We start from the raw sequence: 9,877 nt of genomic DNA on the forward strand, positions 1-9,877 counted from the left end.
CATCTTTTTGAATTTTTATTTAGTTGATTACCCTACGCTTTTGTTAATTTTTTTATTTCTTTTGGATTCTTGTTTTGATTGCTTTGTTAGAATCGATTTTTTATAAGCTTCCCATTGACGCTTGTTTTGCCTCATTTGGTTAACTGGTTTGAAAATGGTACTCCTTTGAAGTCTCATCATTTATTTAGCCTGGGTTAAAAATGCATAAAATGTACAATATTGCATTTTGTAAATAAATTAGTTCAAAAATGAAATTATTTTAAATATTAACCCTTAGCTAGTTTCACTGACATTTTTCATTTCGACTTATGCAACCAAATCATTAAACACTGGGATTTAAGAAATTTGCTCCAATTTCCAAATCAATTACTAATCTTAAAAAACTGGAATATCTAAATGGTTGTAGTTTAGATAATTTCATAACTAAATTTCATCAAAATTTCATCAAAACAAAATATTAATTTTATATATTAAATCTCAAATTAATAAAATTAATTATTATATAAAATATAATTAATTTAATTAAATTAAAATTTAATATATAAAATTAATATATAGAAAATAAATTTAATCACATCGGGGATTTTGCATTGTGACAAGTTTTAAAACCCCCAATAGCCTCCTTCCCCAATCTCCGATATGTGAAAGCTTTTGGAATTTTAAACTTAAGTCTCATGGATCGCATCAGAACTTTCGTGCGAAACAAGTTAAACACCCATCCCAATCTCCTGATGCCGATCCCCCGATCATTAAAAGGCATTAAAGACATTAAGCATAAGTTTTATTACATTTTGGTTTTTGTTTTCCAAACTCACTCATACGTGAGTGGAATGAACATGGAGTGGTAGGTTAGTGTATATTTTTTTATTAGTTTAAATATTAATATTTAAATTAATTAATATATGTAATATAATTAATTTATATAAATTAAAATGTAATTATTATTTATATTAATATTATATAGTTTGTAAATAATTAGTTATATATTAGTTAGTGAGATTAATATTAATTAATAATTAGTTTAGTTTATAATTAGTGATTAAATTAGAATTAATTATAGATAATTAGAATTCTAATTTAGGATTAGATTTTTAATTAAAAATTATGATTTTTAGCCCAGCAACAGAATTTCCAGATTTATGCCAGATATGACTCATCAACTTTGGAAGCTCATAGAATGAGTTTTACTCGGCCAAATGAGGCCCAGGACAGCTCATTGGAAAGATAAAATCAAGGAGAACATTTCTGAGGAGGTTTCATTAACAGATTTGGTCATTTATTGGGTCGAAAATCAGGCAGAAGATCAAGCTCCGAATTTCTAAAAACAAAATCAATTTTCTGAGTTATTTTCTGCATTTTCATTTGTCTAAGCCTCTTCTATTTGCAGATCCATTCGTCAATAATATCCTTGGCCAATTAAATCATCCCAGGCATCAAAGAGAAAACTTATATTTTATTTTCAATTATTTATTTAAATAGAATTTGATTGGATTTGATTTAAATGCCAGCAATGCCATTTTGATTTTATTGTTGCATTTTAATTTGTTTTGATTTCTTCTTGTAGGAAAACAGTAGAAGAGATATGGAGAAAAATATTTCAATCAATGAGAATGCTCAAACAATTAAAGATTGGAATTTTGAACAAATAAAATTGTATTTGGCAGATTTCTCTTCAAAAAACTCTCCTCTCCGGAATTCCTTTGCAAATAGTATAAATAATAGATTGCAGAATGTAATTAAGGGGCTGCTCTCCTCTGCAATTTTAGACTTCTAAAAACACTACTGTAATAGGAATTTAGAATTGTAGGAGAGAGGAGTGGAATCTCAGATCTGGGGATTATTGAGTTTTTTTTTCTACATTCTGAGTTATGTATAATGAACAGAGTTTGCACTACTGTAGCTTTGGTTTTGAAAGCAAAAGCTGAGGCATTGTAAAGGACTATTAGAGACCGGAGCTGGAGAAATGGATTCAATAAATTGGTATTTCGAATACTATTATTTTAAATGCTGGTTTCATTTTTGATGATAGGAATGTCTCAACTTACTTTCATATTTGTGCACTTTTGTCGGTATGGGTAATTTGTCTCTATTTTTGTTATTATGTATCTCTGCTCTTATGGATTAATTTCTGATTTCTGAGTAACTATTTACTCATAAATCTGTCTTATTAGAACTAATTTATTGAATGGTAATGTGTTGTGAACTATTTCCACATATTATTGTTTAATTGTTAGATTTACTGATTTGATAGTCAATATCATTTATGTGAACTACTTCCTGAGTGTTGTTGGTTTATTATTTCAGTTAAAAGGTCTCAATAGGATTTGTTTTCATATCCACAATATTAGTTAATTGAATTACTTCATTAACTTGATATTCATTATAAGCAAAGCATGTTTAAATCCCAATATTTTAATTATCTTGCTCTTAGTTGGGTTAGATCTATATCTACCTAATTAAGATAGGATTTAGATTAGTTTCTTTTGCTTGCATTGTAGAATGAGTTTGCATTTAGAGTAAATTCTACATTCTTTTAAGTCCTCTCCTCAAAGAGGCAAAATTTTAGTTGTGGCTTGGCTGAACCCAAATCAGCTTAAGGGTCATTCTCTTGCCTGATCAACAAGAAGAAGTGATCTAATATCCATGTCTATTGGTAGGTAAAGATACATCATAAACCAATAGAAATAGGGAGAAGGTAACTGGACCTAGTTAAACCAGTCAGAGCCACCACACTAAACGGAAAAGGAGTTGCTTTAAAGTCCGGACCGGGTGGTTATCCCCCATTGTTGTTGCAGCGATTTTCAAGGCATCAACATTAACATAAAGCTAAATCATCCATAACATTCTCTTTTTGGGCTTCTGATTGAACCTAAGAGGAACCAAGTGGATGGGAAATGTCTTATTTCATAACTTCACATAAATTCCATGTTGATACCACATAAACAATATCCATTTAACTAATTGGTGTATGGATTTGTTTGAACTTTCTAACCTTTACTTGGAAAATAAAGTGGAGAAGAAGACGATGAACCACTTTAACTAACTCTTGAAGATGGTCCATAAGAATATGAATTGCAAGGTGGAGCCAAATCTAGAAGGTTAAAGGTGATGACATGGTCATAAGAAAACCATGTATGTTTGAGAGAGAAGACACATAGAGGCCAAGGCATAATAGACATTCCTTAGGATCAAACAAGCACAATAATAATTCACTATAATAAAGAGAGATTTGAGAGAAAGAGTCTATGGTATCCAAGAAGACACATCACTAAATTACTAAGGTGAGCACTTAGATAGTTGATGAATATGGAGGCTAGAATTGGTGATTATTTTTTAACCATTCGTTGACTATTGAAAGAAACCCTTGGGGATAAAAAACTAAAGGTAGATATGCTTGTTGATTGAAGGGAGAGTTGGTTTTTCTTGGAAGGAAAATTCATGGAATTTGTGAAAGAGCTAGCAAATGAATTTGATAACCAAATTGGATATTGATATAACTATTCATTTAAGAAGGTGATTGATGAATCACTCTAGAAGAGATGTTTGTTGAAGAGGATAATGAAGCTTTGAGGAAAGGAAGACTTCAACTTTTATAACCAAGATTGCTTGACATTGTAAATGCATTCCTAAGGATGTGAAATCCCATAGTTCATGCATATAGTTATAAATATTTTCTAGTTGGTAGAGTCTTCTACTAAAACATAAATTGGAGTTCCTTTCTGAAGAGGGTTCTCCTAAAAAATATTATCATATTTTGGTATGTTGCGTGCATGATTTTATGTTTTCTATTTTATTGTTGCTTACCTAAGAAATAATTCTAGGCCATAATATTCACAGAATCTAGTATGTAGTGTCATTGTCTTTTTAGTGGTTCAAGATTGGGAAAAATGATTAAAAACACCTCCTCTATTGATAATTAAAGTTTTAACAAATGTTCACTATAACTAAAAATTATTCATAGTCAAAGATCCTGATGGGGTTTGGCTTATTTGTTGTTTTTCTTTTTCTTCACTGTAGTGCACTTCAAATAATAAGGTCGTTGGTGCATCCCTATTTCATACACATTGGTGAGTGTTATATATATTTAAAACACAATCTTGTATTATATACTTTGAATGCACTAATGTGGTGTATCACTCGAGCGCTAATACATATTATATAATTGAGCACTAATGCTGATTATATATGATTGAGCATGCATGCATATATGTTCTTTTACACATGGATTCTTGGTAACGATAATGATAATAGCAATGACATTAGTAACAATATTTTGGAATGGAATGGCGGTATTATTTTAGTTAGGAGTATTGATGCTCTTACTACAATTATATGCACTAATGTACATGTATATTGTATTGACCTGTAACAACTATTTAAATGCAATGATACATAAATAGGTGTGAAATATATATTTGAATTCAAAGAAATATAATACACCGACATCGAGATTTTTTCTTTTACATTGTGTATGAAAATGCAATTTCTTGTTTTTAAAATTATATATATATATATATATATATAAATATAAATAATTGTATTAAAGTATTGTCTTATTTCCTTATTTTTAAAATAAAATTTCAATTAATCATATATATTATGATTGTATTGAAATGTTGTCTTATTTAAACAAATATATCAATTATATATTTTTTTCATGGTAGTAATGTAAATAATCTATATATTTAATTGAAGCAACATTTTACAACCTTGAAATTGAGATAAACTAAGAAACTCATATTATAATATACGAATAAACAACTTTTTATCATACACAACGGGATAACATAAAAGACCACAATAATCTATTTTTTAGTAAATAGTTATTACAATTATTAGTATTTGTCATCATCCCAATTTGGACTATATGTCCACACTAAACACAATGTTTAATTTATATACACAAACATTCTGAAATCTAAAACTTATAACTTTTGATTATATTAATCATAATTCATCACTTAAAATGTATTGCTCGATTGGATTGCATGCCTTTTTTTTGTGTCTTTGTGGGGGATATTGGACTTAAGTTATTTGCAATGCCTTTATGATTAAATTGGTTGTGTTTTTGCTCTTCACGTTCCATTTAACATAGAAACAAAGCACATGAGTATATCTAAATTTATAGTATAACATATTTGTTTGTGTATTGAAAAACATATTATCATAATAAGTACTGATAATTTAAATATACTACTTTTATATTAAAACCTCAAACAACTTGCTTATTCTCTTGATCGAATATTCTTTCCTCATGTTTGTTGCTTTAAGTTTTTTTCCTCGATATTCTTCTAATCTTATTCTATTAGTAAATAATTTAAATAATAATATACAAATTATGAAACATTTTTTAACTTAATTATAGTTTTAGCCTAAATTATTTTTTTGGATAATCTATATGTATTATATAGTCATATGTACCATGTTCCTTACAAATTAATACACACTTTGGTAAGAAGCATTGTTATTTATTTTGTGATTTGGTTTGTAGTGGGCAATGTATTAGTTTGGTTTGTATTAATTGTGTTGTTGTTATAGCTCAAAATGTCACCTTCTTGGGTTCATTAGGAATAACATTATATTGAAAATTGGAATGCAAAAATTGGTCCATGAAAACTTCATTAAACTTAATGTTTTTCAACTTCAACACTCATCATACTCTAGCAATCAACATTTTTAAGCTTAAAAACACTCCTGATGGCTTGACAGGGAGGGTTGAAGGGCTCAAAAACTCTCTAGTTACTCTACAAATGAGAGTTGAAGCAACAATGCGAATGGTTAAGAGAAAACAAGGTCAAAGTTAATCACATTTTGAGAATAAGGATAAAATGACTATATCAAACATAGCCAAAAAAAATATAGGTACAATGTGATCACTCCTCCAAGATATCTTTAAAAGAAATGCCTTCCATGGAACAAAGAGAGAAAAGTCTATTGTAATGAAGTGCTAATAGAATATAGACTTATGGGCTTCCTCGTGATAAGTTGAAGACATTTTGAGCCTTGACAATAAGATCAGGCAAGATGTGAACCATGGACCAAGGACTTCCATGGTTAAAAATTATTCATAGAATGGAAATTACGATGAAGCCTTGGAATTTTATCATGAAATGCAACAATCTAGTGTAAAGCCTGACTTACCTACCATCTCCACCACACCTTCTACATGTGTCCATGTGGACGCTTTACAGTGTGGCAAAGAAATCCATGGTCACATATTCAAGATTACTTATGAGTTACATTCATCTATGTAGAGTTCCCTTGTGGCTATGTATATATGATATCAGAGTATAAATGATACTCACCAAGTGTTTGACAAGATGGCTTAGAAAGATGATGTATTTTGGAATGCAATGATTGCTAGTGATTCCCAAAATGGTTACAACAATCATGCATTGAAACTCTCTGTGCATATGAAATTGGTACAAGTATAACCCAATGTGGTCATAATGGTAGGAATTCTTTCGGCATCGACAAGATTGACATTGTTGCAATAAGGCAAGGGGGTTCATGATTACATAGTTAGAAGTGGTGTTGAAAATAGTGTTCCTGTATGAAATCTTCTCATATAAATAAGCAACAAATATGATCTTTAATAACACTAAATTCATGCATTTTATTTTCCTTTCCTTAAAGCCCCCACCTAGGCATCATTCCTATTGTGGATATTTTGGTGCTTAGCATATTGTAGGGATGCAGGGAGGCAATTTTGATACATGGGCACTTTTTCTTAAAATTATGTTGACGATCAGTCTTTTCAATGGATAACCAATTATAGAGGAAACAAAAAAGATGTTTTGACAATAAAAAATATTATGATCCCAAGTAAATAGGTGGGGAATAATGTCCCATAGGCTGATTCAAATTTTCTTTCAGTGACAAGGGTGTTTTTTTGTTGTTATCCAATAATGGTGATAATGAAGGTGAAAATTTATCAGTTTTTAAGGAGGGTTTAAATGTTCCTGATGCTATGGTTAGACTTTGTTTTGAGTTGGATATAGTTGTGGTTATTTCCCTTTGTAGCAATGTATTCCAAGTATGGAGCCTTAGAACTTTCTCATCAAGTGTTTAATAAAATGTCTATATGAAACCTTATCTCCTAGAGTACAGTGATAACTAATTATGCACGTAATGGGCATAATGATAAAGCCTTGAAGATTTTTCATGCAATGCAGGTACATGTGTAAACAAACACCCCTGAAGTTGTCAGTGTTCTCATTACCTATGCCAACGTGGAAGCCCTGCAATAGGGAATAAAAATCCATGAGGAGATATAAAGAAGCAAGACTCAGTACAATTATGCTATATGAAATGTTCTCAAATGTATGTATGTGTGTGCGTGTGTGTGTGTGTGTGTGTATATATATATATATATATATATATATATATATATATATATATATATATATATATATATATATATATATATCTATATATATATATCCCAAGCTTCTTCTCAAAGGCATTTATAACTACAATGCATTCATTCTTTTTCCATTAATGGGAGATAGAGAATGATAAAAAAGGAGGGGGAAGAACAAAAATGTTCTGAACACTTACGATATCCTTGGTGTTTTGATTTTTGGTCACAGGTGCTGCCATTTTGCACTTCATATGGAAAGAATTGTGGTTTAGCCCATGGATCATTTGCATAAATTTGGCCTTGTAGTGGAGTATGAAAGTCCAAGATGAAATAAATAGAGGGTTGGCTGTTTGTTAAAGGCAGGCTATAACTATAAACTTCAAGACTTACTAAATATAGGTCATAGCAAATTTGTTGAGCCCTTCCAAAGAGTCTAACAAAGAAGTATCGGGTCCTGGCATCAATGGTATTATTGATCCTAAAAACCACTAGATGAGGTAGTATTAGGCTTGTAAAGAAGTGGTTTTGGGTGGAGGATTTTAGAACCCGATATCCAATGGGGTGATGCCATGTAATTGGACTGGTGGGGGCCATGTTATGCATTGGGAAACTTGATGGCATTAATGGGCCCTCACTTTACCACTTGATATGCCCTATCTATCTTTGATCTTGCTGGGGGCGCTATCCACCATTGATTGACATTGGAACTCGAAAATGCATATTAGGTGTTAACGGAAGTGGTTAGGGCCAAGTTGTGAAAGGGTTCGATATCCAATAAGATGACACCACATAAGCAGTGGGTGGGCCAAACCATGTACTGGGTGGCTTCGTTAGTTAATCACCACCATTAGAGGAAATTTCAGCCTAAAAGTTCCCATGAAATTTTTATTTACATAATATTTAAACCAATCAAAATCATTTAAATTTAAAAAGAGGTACATGTAAATATTTCGTAGGGAAATTAAAAAACTATTTTTAATTGTATTTTTGGCTTATATCCTTATTGATTTACTCAAATTTCAAGTGTAGATACTCGTTGGATGAAAAATTAAATTCCACATTCAACACATACCCATTATACATACTTTTGAGAATACCCACATTGATAAAAATTGAAGATACATTAAGAAATATGTTCAACTCATTTTGTTAATGTATCTTTAATTTTTATCAATGTGGGTATTCTCAAAAGTATGCATAATGGGTACTTGTTGGATGTGGAATTTAATTCTACATCCAATGAGTGTCTACACTTGAAATTTGAGTAAACCTATAAGGATATAAGCCAAAAATACAATAAAAATGTAGTTTTCTCATTTTCTCTCCAAAAATCATAATTCTTATTTTATTATTTTCTTATTATTTTACTATTTTTCTTTAGGAGGCCATTTCATTAGATGAATTTTGAGGTCTAAAATGGGCCTCGTAAGAAATATTATAAAATAATGGTGGAAATAATAAAATAAATTAGATTACATCATCAAATTTTAGAGGAAAAAAAGAAAAATCTAAATTTTCAACTCATATTTTGAGCTTATCTCCCTACAATTTTACTCAAATTTCAAGAAAGAGCACTCATTGGATGTGTAATATAATTCCTCATCCAAGGAGTATCCATATTGCATACTTTTCATGGACTTTGCGACACAAGAAATGAGAAATACATGAAAAAATGTGATGGCAATCACGTTTTCTATGTATTTCACATTTTTTTTGTGTAGGAGGATCTATCATAGGAATGTAACATGGGTACTTATTGGATGAGGAATTAAATTCTTCATCCAACGAGTGCTCCTTCTCGAAGTTTGAGTAAAACTATAGGGAGATAAGTTGAAAAAATAGTTTTTTGTTTTTTTTAAATATTTTTACTTTTTTTACTCCAAAAATGGTAAATCATCCCTCACGGTTGAAATCATCATCTTAAATCCTATTGGTTCTTCTAAAGTTGATTTTGGTTGTACACTTTTGTTTTGAGGTCAAATTTAGACCTCAAAATTTCTTTAATATTTAGGCTGAAATTTCCTTTAATGTCTATTTGATGACTTGATATGTATTACTCACTTTTGATTTTGTTAGATCGGTCAAATCACACCATGTGCCAAAATGTCCCAGATTGATTCTTAGTTACACATCGCATGCATATGATTTATTGTTGTCCCATCTTTAGTTCTATGTGGTTGTAATGGATGTGGTAAACTAGATTTTACTAGTTCTTCTACTCGGTTCAAGAGGTTTAATATAGAATACAGCTTGGAGTGTAGAAGATGAAGAAGATGAAGCCAAAAGTAGATTTAGAGAAAGATAAGGTTCGAATATTGACTTCAAAAAAAAAGAAGCTTGCCCCATTCATTGATAGCACACAATCCTCATATGTGCGTTTATATAATAGTTTGGATATCTTAGTGATAAAACACCAGATCCCATCAATTGCTTCCCTCACCGATGCTAAACCCAAGAACCAGGTCCGACAGGAGGTTGAAGAATACTTGGAGAAGCTACGACAAGAAGCCACTA

This window comes from Pinus tabuliformis, chromosome 2_1 (genome assembly GCF_031772625.1).
Source record: "Pinus tabuliformis cultivar Carrire ecotype Pingquan chromosome 2_1, CPIR1, whole genome shotgun sequence".
NCBI classification, from domain to species: domain Eukaryota; kingdom Viridiplantae; phylum Streptophyta; class Pinopsida; order Pinales; family Pinaceae; genus Pinus; species Pinus tabuliformis.